Source organism: Erinaceus europaeus, chromosome 5, assembly GCF_950295315.1.
Source record: "Erinaceus europaeus chromosome 5, mEriEur2.1, whole genome shotgun sequence".
In the NCBI taxonomy this organism is placed as follows: Eukaryota; Metazoa; Chordata; class Mammalia; order Eulipotyphla; family Erinaceidae; genus Erinaceus; species Erinaceus europaeus.
In genome coordinates this window covers 50091881-50104797 of record NC_080166.1, presented here as the reverse complement: position 1 = coordinate 50104797, position 12917 = coordinate 50091881, and the positions used below count along the sequence as shown (strand labels likewise).

Sequence of the window (12917 nt, the reverse complement as noted above, 5' to 3'; positions counted from 1 at the left end):
TAGGCAGGTAAACAAGCAACGTGGAGGCCCCAGAGGGAAGCAGGGGAAAGTACCTAGGACCCTGTGCTTGATGAACAAAGAGGAAGTGTCAGAATTCAACGGTCATCTGCTTCCTACACCCTTGCAGGAGGTCATGGGCAGAAGGAGGAATGCTGGAGGGACCAATCTCTTCGGAGACTAGGGATCAAGCTAGGCACCAGGCAGGCAGGCTGTCAGGCAGCCCCACCTCATCCCTCTCACCTTCTGTTACCACCATGGCTAGAACATTCCTTGTCTCTAATACAACCTGAAAACCAACCTGGCTGACAGGGGCATCAGGGTAGTGAATGTTACTGTGTGTGTGTGTGGGCTTGGGCAGAGCATGGCAGCAGAGAACAGCCAGTTCAAAGAACACAGTCCTCAGCACTTTGAAACTGTCCAAGAAGGAAAGCAACATCTCCCACATGATTGGTAGCTCTGGACATCATCACTTGCTCACTGGTTTCTCATCCTGCCTTTTTGGCCAACCCTCCTTTCCAAACTTGAACCTGACCTGTAATGTCAGACAAGAGGAAATAGATCACGGAGGATTTTGTTGTCGTGACTGTTCACTTTGTCCTAACTGCTGCAGCTGAGCTCTTTAATGTGGCAAGTCACAGCTTTCTGAATCTTCCTCTTCCACCAAGTCCAGAGGTTGCATTTGACGTCCCGTTCTTTGTACTGGCTTCTGACTTGAAAGTTTTATGACACTTTCAGGATGCAGGCTGGGTTTGGCATCGTCTCTATGAAAGGCATTTGGAGTGCTGGCTTCTGCCAAGTAGGTGAGCAGCCCGCCCTTGCCTGCCTGCCCTCCTCTGCAGTGGCTGAAGGGCTTCGTGCAGAAGAGAGCAAAGCAACGGTCTCCCTTTTCCTCCAAGGAGCTGACTGCAGGCTATTAGCATTTCATTGGCTTTGGGCTCTGCTATTGATTGTTAGGATTTGTAGTGACACGCTTTAGTATATGTTTGAGTTGAAATGTTATGCGGGCCCAAATAGCACTCACACTGAAGCTCTGTTTGTAGTCTAGCCGTGTGTTCTAGAGAGACCTCGTTTGAAGAAACAACTGCAGAAGCCCTGCTTACTATGCTAGTGGAGAGGATGAAAGATTGTTGCTGAGGGAAACTCTTGCTTTTGTGTGAATCTTAGAGATTTAATTTTACTAGCTGATGCAAATGTTCTGTTCCACAAATGTGAAAACAAAAGGGGGAAAAATCCCTGTGTCAATATCAGGATACCTGACTTAAAATTCCATTCAATAACTGTAAAAAAATGATCAGACACTGAATACATTATTTTTTCCCCTGACTTTGAGAAAACCAGTCTGCACAAAGAAGCAGCCCCATGAGATTATGGATAAACCAACCCCGTTAAAACTTCAGCATTTTCATGTCAGTCACAGGTTTCCTTCAGGCCCAAGTCACTGTTTAAGGACTAATGTGTTTGGAGTGGGGGAAAAAAAAAAAACCATAGCGTGTTATTAGGCAGAATCCCCTTTATATACAGGGATTGGATCAGTTTGACCCTGATTGTGTTACCTGCTTTATTGTCCTACTTCAAACACGGGGCCCTGGGCGTCATCTTAAGGAAGGGCTGATTGAACTGTCGGCCTGACACTTGTCAACTGTGGATAATACAGGCTTCAGTCCGTCATGCTCACACAGAAATGAACCATGACAGAGATAGACTGTTGAATAGAAAAAGCAGGTTTACTGTGGATAACCTTTCTTGAATAAATGCAACAAATAATAAAGTCTGAGAAAGAGGACACATACCTTAAAAAATCGGGGATGTTCAGAGCCAAATGATGATTATCTCGGGGGGGGGGCATCAGGAATTGTCCATTTAGTCAAAGCATGTGATTAAAAGGAAGGGGAGAAAGGCTGTGATTATGATAAAAACGATGGTAGTTGAGTTCAGTGCAATCTTCAACACTATACCAACAAAACAAAACCGGGTCACAGCTCACCAGGATTCAAAAAGAGGCATTGTTTGTGCAGCAAATGGAATCCACAATTGTTTTTAGAAAATGGTGGCATAATTAAAACAACAGATGAGGAATATGAAATTCTTTATTTTTCTAAAACATTTATCTTTTTATTTTCTTTCTTTCTTCCTTTCTTCCTTTCTTTCTTTTTTCTTTCGTAAAAGGGACTCCCAGTCGAAATTGTGCAAACCCTGCATTTCAATCAAGACAGTCAAAAGAAAGATTTGAATTTACAGGCTTGTAATTGGACCAAATTGAAAACAAAAGAAGAGCTTCCTTAGGCCATGTGATGTGGTCACAGAGCTGTTGTGTACTACAGTATGCTAGGGAAAAAAGTCATGTTTCTTTAAAGCAAAGCTAACTCCACTGCAGGCTGCAAGCAATTTGCATAAATGTCTCCACCATGATTTTTTTTTTATTTATGGGCCCTAAGTTTCTAATTAAATACTAATTAATACTATCACCAGAATTGTCTCCCATCCCCAGCTCTTCATAGCTTTGTCACTTTGATTAATGCACAGTCATTTATTAACTTATTTAACAAGCCAGGGTGCCTCATGACAAACTAGATTAAATTATCCTCATAACCGTCTCATTACTGAAAAAAAGGAGTTTTAAACTTAATAAAAATTATCCTCAATAATGTTAAAGCTTTTTCACCATACCCTTAAAAGATAAAAGTGGGTTTCTTGTTTGATTTATAATATATGGAGTTGTATAAAGCATCCATTAATAAAATTTATAAGTTCATTTAAACTTGCACATTACAGTAGTGCTATAGCCTTGGGTGCTTATTATTTAACTTTTGCTATAGTTATGAAGATAATTAATGTTCTGACCAGACAGGGGCTAAAATACCCACTAGAACGAGATAATTAGAGGCATAAATAATGTTAAGGTTCTTATGTGCTGCTTTTTAAAATTAATTGTTTTGTTTTCTACCCAAACTTGATAAAGAGGAAAATAAGAGTTTACCCAGGAACTGTACAATGAAGGTGATATGTTTATATTAATAGAGATAGATGGAAAAAAAAGAGATAGATTGGCAAGTGTTGGAAGGTTCACAGTTTGTGGCCTGCAGGGAGATGGGGCCCTAGAGGCTTCTATTCTTCCTGGAATTACCTTGGCCCCTTCTTGCTCTCTGGCTCCCCCTCGTGGCCAGGTTCTAGTGTCAAGCACACCTTGCTGCATGGCCTGTTTATTAACACACTAGGGAGGTCTCCCAAGGTGGTGAGCCAAAAATAAGTACTGGAGGAAGTCTCTCCCTTAAGCGGTGGGGTAAGCATCTCATCTTAGACTTGGAGGGGAGGGAACTGAACGAGCCTATGGCAGCAGATCTCTCATGCTTCTTCTTCTAGCGTTTGCCCTTCTTCCGTAGCCAGTCAACAGCATCAGGTTGAAAGCTGTCAGGAGCTGCTTGTTGCTGGCTTTGAAAGTGACTGGGATCCATGTAGATTCAGTCGGCTAGGAAGGATCGTCAGTTTCCCCAATGAATGGGTACTCACGGGATGCACCACGAGAAGGTCGATCCAATGCAACCAAATCTCTCATGCTGATAAGGCAGAATGCAGGGAACTGTGTTTCGAGTTCTGCTCATCTCAAAACAAATACGAATAAACGCACGGGTACACAGGTGGGGCACTGAGTTCAACAGGGATAGGACAGAGAGAAGTTGAGAAAAGAGGGGAGATAGGAAGGGAGAGAGAGAGAGAGAAAGAGAGAGAGAGGCACCTGCAGCACTGATTTGCTGCTTGTGAAGCCTCACCCCTGCAAGTAAGGACTGAGAGCTTAAGCCTGTGTCCTTGAGCACGGTAACGTGTGCTTAACCATGTGTGCCACTGCCCAGCCTCTAAAATAACGTTGTTCTTTTAAATAAATATTACTTGATAGAGATGGGAAAAAAAATTGAGGCAGGGGAGATAGAGAGAAAAAGAAACAGAAACAGAAACCTACAGCAGCCCTGTTTCACCACTCCTAAAGTTTCCCCCCCTGCAGGTGGGTACCAGGGGTTTGAAACTGGATCTTTGCACATTGTAGTGTGAGCCTTGAACCAGGTGGGCTACCACCTGGCCCCTCATAAAATAGCATTATTCTTAAGATTTCCTGGGTAACCAGGTAACCTGTTGGTTACACCGTTTTTAAAATCCCAAGGTAATCTGGTAGGAGGGCAGCAGAAATACATCTTCTGATAGAAAAGTTCTTGCTAGGGAGTTGGTTGATAGTGCAGCGAGTTAAGTGCATGTGGGGCAAAGCACAAGGACTGGCTTAAGGATCCCAGTTCAAGCCCCCAGCTCCCCACCTGCAGGGGGGGGGGTCGCTTCACAGGTGGTGAAGCAGGTCTGCAGGTTTCCATCTTTCTCTCCTCTTCTCTGTCTTCTCCTCCTCTCTCTATTTCTCTCTGTCCTATCTAACAACGACCACATCAATAACAATAACAACAACAATAATAACGACAACAAAAGGGAAAATAAATAAATTTAAAAAATGAAAAAAAAGAAAGAAAAGTTCTTGCTAGTTGTTTGTTTGTTTTGGTTATTTTTCTTGTCTCTAAGGTTAATGTTGGCTAGTGTTCAGTGCCCGCATGACTGAATTTTTCCTGGATACCATTTTTTCATTTTTCTCTGGAAGATGATACAGAAAGAGTCAGAGAGGAATAGACAGACACAGAGAAGGAGAAATACTTGAAGCACTGCTCCACCGTTCATGAAACTTCCCCTTCTTTGCAGGTGGGAACTAGGGGCTTAAACCTGAGTCTTCCAACATAATGCCATGTGCACTCTATCTGGTGCTCCGCCAGTCAGCCCCTCTTGCTTGCTAGTTAAGCTTCCTTTTGACCTGTGGTGTCCCAAGACTCTAGAAGGGGCTTTTGGGCAAGAGCCTTGGCCAAAGATATGGAGCTGATTGCCTGTTCAGGTCAACATTTTAACATTCACAAACTCTCTGACACCAGTTGTCTTTTCTCCTTCCTCATTTGGAATGAGACAGAGGGAGGAGCTGTTATGCCAGCTGCAGAGGAACCATGAACTGGACCATGGATCACTCTACCCTGGAGATGCCACTTGGCTCCATTCCTCAAGGCTTCCTGAGCCCTTGGTGTATCTTTGCGTCTCATTTCCTCTTCTCCCTTCTCCCTCCTTCTCATCTTCCCCTTCTATCATCCATTCAGAGAAGAGATAAGAATCACTCTATTTGTTCACCTACAAAAATAGCTCAGAAGGGAGTTGGGTGGCAGCACAGCAGCTTAAGCACAGATGGCGGCGTAAAGCTCAAGGACCCGCATAAGGATCCCGGTTCAAGCCCCTGGCTCCCCACCTGAAGGGGAGTTGCTTCACAAGCGGTGAAGCAGGTCTGCAGGTGTCTTTCTCTCCCAGAAAGGAGACAGAGAGTCTTCTGCTCCTCTCTTGATTTCTCTCTGTCCTATCTAACAATGACAACAATAGTAACTACAACAATAAAAAGAAACAAAGACAACAAAAGGGAATAAGTAAATATTTAAAAAAAATAGTTCACTTGTCAGAGCTGCACGGGGACTGGCACCACAGCCAGTCTGTGAGCAGAAGCAAGGTTCAGAACATTTTCCACGGGTCTAGAACTCCTAGTGGCCACAGCTATCTCTAATCACCGTCCTCTCTTGGGAAGTAAGCAGATGATAAACATCTGTGTTTTCTGTAACACTTCTTTAACATTGATTAAGATTTCCATTTTTGCTAGTTTATTACTAGAGGCCTATTATTAAATGGTGACTTTGGTGAAAAAAAAAAAAAAACAGAGTCAAATCTCAGCTGCCTGCTTTACTGGTCTCCTCCTAACACCTTTTCTTAGATCAGTATATTAAATACGCAGTCTGACCAGTGTCCGTCTGGGTAAATAGGCCAAGTGCAATTAACATCACAGATTAAATTAAAAGCAGGGACTGGGGAGGTGGAAAAAGGAAACACTGAGGGAGTTGGGTGGTAGCGCAGCAGGTTAAGCGCACATGGCAAGAAGTGCAAGGACTGGATCCCAGTTTGAGCCCCTGGCTCCCCACCTGCAGGGGAGTTGCTCCACAGGCAGTGAAGCAGGTCTGCAGGTGTCTATCTTTCTCTCCACCTCTCTGTCTTCCTCTCCTCTCTATTTCTCTCTGTCCTATCCAACAATGATGACATCATCATCAACAACAATTAATAACTACAACAACAATAAAAAAATAAGGACAACGAAAGGGAAAAATAAATATAATAAAAAAATTTAAAAAAGAAACTCATAGAAAAAGGAAACACTGACAAAAACTATAAGATAAGAGGGGTACAACTCCACACAATTCCCACCACCAGAACTCTGTATCCCATTTCTTCCCCTGACAGCTTTCCTATTCTTTATCGCTCTGGTAGTATGGACCCAGGGTCATTATGGGGTGCAGAAAGTTGAAGGCCTGGCTTCTGTAATTGCTTCCCCGCTGAACCCATGTTGACAGGTAGAGCCATACTTCGAGCCTGTCTCTCTCTTTTCCTAGTGGGGTAGGGTTCTGGGGAAGTAGGGCTCCATTACACATTGGTGAGGTCGTCTGCCCAGGAAGTCCGCCTGGCATCATGTTAGCATCTGGAACCTGGTGGCTGAAAAAAGAGTTAACATATAAAGCCAAACAAACTGTTGACTATGAAATACATGTATTTTATTTGATAGGACAGAGAGAATTTGAAAGGGGAAGGAGAGGTAGGGCGGAAGAGAGCAGGAGGGGCAGGTGGCGGCACACCTGGCTAAACACACACATTGCAGAGCACAAGGACCCAGGTTCAAACCTCTGGTCCCCTTACGCATGGGGGAAAGCTTCATGAGTGGTAAAGCAGGGATTCAGGTGTATCTCTATCTCCCCCTCCTCTCTCAATTTCTCTACTCAATAATAAACAAATTAATTGATTAAATAATAATAACTATAAAAAGAAAGAGAGAGAAAGCAGAGAGACACCTGGAACACTTCTTCACAGCTCATGAAGTTTCCCTCCTTCAGGTGGGGACCTGGGACTTGATCCTGGGTCTTTGCACACTGTAACATGTGTGCTCAAGCAGGTGCACCACCACCCGGCAGCCCCCTAAAGTCAAATTTCTAGCTGGGAGGGGGGCAGCATGCTGGGTGTATTGCACATGTCAGTGTGAAATAGGTGCTTGAGCTGCTGGCAAACTGTAAAGCAGAAAGAAGATGGTAGGCCACCAAGATGGCAATGGAAGGTCTAGGGGGTTGTGGTGGGGAGCAGGCTGGCATAAAGGAGAGAAGGAGGGGCTCGCAAGAAGCTAGAAGAACAGTGTCTCAGAGTGGGTAAGGACGCAGCTTCCCTGTCCAGGCCAGCACAGTCTGGAGGAATGAATTGGGGTGGGTGGTGCTTTGGGGAGAGAGCCAGGGCCTGAGGAAGCAGGAAGAGAAAGGAGCATTCCTTTCCCTAGGCTACGGTTGAAAGAGGTTGCTCACTGTGAAACAGAGATTCCAGAGGGGCTGGGCAACCTCAGGAATGACAAATGCCATGGGAGTAGGTGTCAGAGAAGATGAGAGCTGGTTGGGGGCACGCCTGTGGGAGAAGAGGAAACACAGCTTGTCCTCAAGGCTCCTCCCCCATGGGCCCTGGGAGGCTGTTTCTAAATGCTGTTTGGTGGATGTGGGTGGCAGAATGAACTTTATAAGCATAGCTGGAATCTCTTGCTCTTTTAAGGGAACATACACTTGTCTTTTTATTCAAAACCATGAAAATATCCCATCTGCGGCCATAGAGAGTGATGTCCATAAACCATCATGTGTGTTGTCAACTGAAACTCTTACCTGAAAACTGTGATGTCTTTCTTAGTCCCTTCCTTCCTTCCTTCCTTCCTTCCTTCCTTCCTTCCTTCCTTCCTTCCTTCCTTCCTTCCTTATTCCTTCTTACTTCCTTCTTCTTCTTCTTCTTCTTCTTTTTTTTTTTTTTGCCTCCAGGGCTATCATTGGGACTCAGAATCCACTGCTCCTGGAGGCTATTTTTTCCCTTTTGCTGCCCTTGTTGTTAAATTTATCATTGTTGTTATTGTGCCAGTAGAATGGTACCTTCCAGTCCATGCTCAGGACATCTCTGAGCACCATAATCAATTTCTCAATGATGTTGCCCACCATTCTCCACTGTCAGGGATCTTTCCACCTGTTGTTCTTGGAAAACTCATTGAGGACATCTTGAATGTCTTCAAAACTAATTGATGGGTGTTTTGTTTCTGTTGCTTTATTTTATGTGGAGCTGGGGATGGAACTTAGAGTCTCAGACTTGTGAAGCAAATGCTTTAGTGCTGAGCTGGCTTTCTGGCCCAATATTTATTTTATTTTCTCCTTACTTATCTATTTCTTTTGTAGAAGACAGACCAAAGTACTACTCCACCACCCATGGAGTTCTACTCATGTTGCCTTTGCTGCTCTCTTATGCAGTGCCAGGCCTAAACATAGGACCTCACATGTAAGTCACTGAGCCACCTCTCCAGTTTTTGGTTCTCTATGTTATTATTACTATTATTAATAATTATTATTGCCACCAGGGTTATCACTAGAGTAAGAGGCCATAGTTTTCCTTCCTCCCTCTTCTATTTTTTGATAGAACAGAGAGAAATTGAGAGGGGAGAGGCAAATAGAGAGGGAGAGAAAGATAGATACCTGCAGACTTGCTTCAAAACTCTTGAAGTTATCCCCTGCAGGTGGGGAGTGGAAGCTCAAAGCTAGGTCCTTGCATGTGGCAATGTGTGCACTCAGCCAGATGCACCACTGCCTGGCCCCCACCCCCAGTTCTCTGATCTTACTTAGTGACATTCATGATTACAAAGCTGGAATACATTGAATACATTGAAACCCAACCACCTAGAAAGATATCGTTTTCAAAAGCATCTGGAGAAGACTTCAGTGCATCTGGAACTCTCTCTTCATCCATTCATCTACCCCACTACCTTCTAGCATGGCTGCTGTACCTACACGTTTCCATGCGCTCATTCATTTCTTTCTTTCCATGCTCACTAGTAGCAAACTTTCTTGAATCCACTTTTATTTTATTTATTTATTTATTTATTTAGATTTAAGAAAGGATAAATTAACAAATCCATAGGGTAGGAGGGGTACAACTCCACACAATTCCCACCACCCAATCTCCATATCCCACCCCCTCCCCTGATAGCTTTCCCACTCTCTATCTGGGAGCATGGACCCAGGGTCGTTGTGGGTTGCAGAAGGTGGAAGGTCTGGCTTCTGTAATTGCTTCCCTGCTGAACATGGGCATTGACTGGTCGGTCCATACTCCCAGTCTGCCTCTCTCTTTCCCTAGTAGGGTGGGTCTCTGGGGAAGTGGAGCTCCAGGACATATTGGTAGGGTCTTCAGTCCAGGGAAGCCTGGCCGGCATCCTGATGGCATCTGGAACCTGATGACTGAAAAGAGAGTTAACATACAAAGCCAAACAAATTGTTGAGCAATCATAGACCCAAAGCTTGGAATGGTGGAGAGGAAGTGTTAGGGGGGTACTCACTGCAAACTCTAGTGTACTTCTGCTTTCAGGTATATATTTTGCAGTAGTTTATGGATACGTGTGAACATATGCTCTCTCTCACAGAAACTGGTGTATATCCAGGTTTTGGGACTTTGTTAGAAAGTGAACCACCTGGGATGGAATTAGAGAATACTATGAAAGGAAAGGTCTCACCCGAGTAATGAAGCTGAAGGGTTGTCATTCCACACGTGAAGTCTTTGGACACAGTCTGAAGTGAAGCATGTTGAGGTGGCAATCGTTGTGTTGATTAGGTTGCGATCAGCAGATGCAATATTATTTGATATGGATTGGGAGAGGCATACGGGAAAGTGGGCCCTATCCAAAGGTTCCAGGACTGGGGGAAGTAGGGGCTCTATAGTGGAGATGAGGTTCCTGCTGTCTTAGGGTTCAAAAAGACAATGGATAGTTAATGTTATCATCACATTATTTGGTAATTGGGTTAACTTTGAAAAGTCCTTTTGTTAGGGTTTGCTGTACAGTACCCAGTATCTTGTATATAGCTGTGCTATGAATCCACTTTTCAACTTGTGACTCATCACATTTCCCTTTTAGAAGTGTGCTGTTGCCTGTGGGCTCAGTGACTTCTTTTCTTTTCTTCCTTTCCTTCTTTCTTTTTTTTTTTTGGGGGGGGGCTGAACACTCACTGTCAAGATTTAGAGTCAACCCCTCCTTTCCAAACACCTGCAAGGGAATTTTAAAAAGGAGTCAGTTCCAGGGTATAGTTTTTCTTTATTATACCAAATATATTCATAATACATTATGCAGGTGTTTTGATGAGAATCCAGAAACATCTTGAGACATCATATTTCTCTGAAATGTGAAAATTTAAGGCTATTGCTATTCTAGGACAAGTCTCGTGTGTGGAGCTTTTAATTGCATTCATTTGCATTATTTCATTCACTTTCCAGAACTCTGTTGATTAGAAATGGATTCATTTTGCAGATGAGATAATAAAATCTAGAAAATATTCACCCAACTTCACATAATTGTTATGTGGAGACGCTAAGACCAGACCTTGTAAATTGACTCTCAGTCCACTGTGCTCTCTTTCTCTCTTTCTCTACTAGATCATTTAAGAATTCCTGAACAGTTTACAGTTGGAAGGGATCTTTCTCTGTATCTAGTTCAAGTCCCACTTACTTAGTATATATCCAATCAGGAAAAAGGCAAATTAAATAACTATATATCAATAAATATTATCCCTGAAAAGAAAAGGAATATTTGGTAAATGTACAAAACATAGAGGGGAAATTTGCATGTCAGCCTTGTGTAGGTTTCATGTTAATCTTCTCTGCATTGTTCAAGTTTTAGTATATATGCTAAAGCAACATCCAGGATGTTGTAAAGTGAACAGATACAATAGAAGATATCACAAATGTATCACACATAGTATGGTAAGTGTTGTTTTGTGAGACTTTTGTGTTTCATCTCTCTGAATATATATGTGGTACATTTCACAAAATCTAGCAAAATGCCAGGAAACAACTGGAACAGTAGGAACTGACTGGAAAGTGGATTCGAATACTTTGTTTTGGTTATTCCTCTACTAATGACCACCTGTGTTAGTTTGGCCAAGAAACTGAGCCTCTCAGAGCCTCCATTTTCTTATCTTTAAAATGAACAGGTTGGACTAGATGTTTTAAATTTCTTCTCTAAGATTGTGCCATGCTAGTGATTGTTTCATGGTGTGGATGAAGCACAAAAGCTTTTCAAGTGAAGGGATGGGTAGAGAGGTAGCAGGATCTTACAGACAAGTAGAAGCCAGGTGCAGTCACCTGACTTTGCCTCCCAGCAGTTGTTGCCATTGTGTTCATGTTGCCAAGATGCCCCGGGATGCTGCCACCATGAGGGTGTGAGTGATGGCTATGGTTGACTCCATTGTGGAATCTGTGGACAGCAGTAGGGGTGAGGTCTGCCAAATGCATACACCTGGAGCCACACTTGGCACTTCTTGGGGCTCAGAAGCATCTCTTGATGATAACAGTGATAGATATTTGGAGGGGCAATTGAAGATAAAGCAACCCCAGTAGAACAAGTATAAACATAGGAGCCATATTTACTCTATGATTTAAATGGCCTTGGAGTAGTAAAAACCTTCCCTGGGAAAAAAGTAAAGAAGGGGAGCCATTTCAGAAAATATATAATGTGCAAAGCTTCATTGAATTCTTTTCCGGCTATAGACTCACACCTATTAAATAAAGCATAGGGATCTGTTACTGTTTTCTACTCAACTGATAGATAAGACACAAAGCTAAGTTCATGGTGGAGAAACACTCAAGAGGTAGCTTGCTTTCAGTTAAGATAAAACATATAATAACATATAAACATCTCTGACATAAGCGCGTAGGAATTTTATGCTATACTCAAGGACACATATGAAGGAAAGAGATGCTAAATGCTCTAAATGCACAAATTACTTACTGATTCAGGGACAGCAAGATGAATGACAAGAAATGAGATGTATCTGTGTGGTATACATGCACATGTAGAAACTGAGGAAGTATTCCCCCCCAACCCCCACCCTCAGGTAGAAGAATAAAGCCGGAACACATTCTATCTTGGAAGAACAAAAGTACAAAGATATCCAAACCACTCAAGACTACAGTTTTGTACAATTGCTCATAATTCATTGCCTTTGGGAGTTGGGCATGGAAAAGTTAATCATCTTCCCCAGTCTGGATGTCTTTAGCATGAGGCAACTTAGTGTCAGTTGCTCGGTACTCTTTAACAAGATGTATCTGTTGGCTTGCAAAACACCTCAATAAGAGACTGAGTGTCCAGAAGGAGAAAAAAAGTAGGCTTGGTTGTCTTGGTTGGTCTCTGAACTTTTGAGGAAAAATGAATTATAGCTGTAGTTGTAGCACTTGTGGAGGACACTGAGCTGACAGCTTTGCAGCCCAAACTGTGTGCTATCAAAGTGCATCATGGGCATAAACATGGAGACTACCTCACTCAGCACCACAGATGAACCTCTGTCAGGCCCTCTAGTGAGAAGAAAAGTGCAACCTGTACCAGACTTCTTGTGAGGAGGCCTCTTCCCAGGAACAAACTCCTGGCTTACCTGCTCTGTTGTGCACCAGATGTGGCAGCCCAAAAGAGTGTTCCGGGGCAGTAGGAATGAGCTGACTGGGTCTTTCTGTGTTTGTAGCTAGAGACGCAACAAGAGATCACCAGGGTAATGTTTCATGAACAATCCGTTTATTGAACAGTAAAGCAGGACTTATAAGGGGTCTCAGAAGGAAGTGACATTTATATACCATATATATGGTAGGGAGGCAAAGGGTCTGGGGAGGGTCAGGACTTTTCCAGTAATTGTGCAAGAGGTTTAATTGGTTAAAGGAACAAGGAAGCAAGTTATCAGTAACCAGCAGTCAGGGGGGGGCCCTCAGGGCAGAGAGAA

General features: G+C 43.2%; 1 long non-coding RNA gene and 1 pseudogene across 1 annotated transcript in view; one reads left to right on the top strand and one right to left on the bottom strand.

The window, feature by feature from the left end:
• The window catches only part of LOC132538693 (uncharacterized), a 111726-nt gene that overhangs the window by 33324 nt on the left and 65485 nt on the right, over positions 1-12917 (top strand). The window contains exon 2 of the long non-coding RNA XR_009550047.1: positions 8346-8445. This is a non-coding gene — a long non-coding RNA (uncharacterized LOC132538693). The remainder of the gene's footprint in view (positions 1-8345; positions 8446-12917) is intronic.
• Positions 10753-10848, bottom strand: LOC132538829 (U6 spliceosomal RNA; annotated as a pseudogene).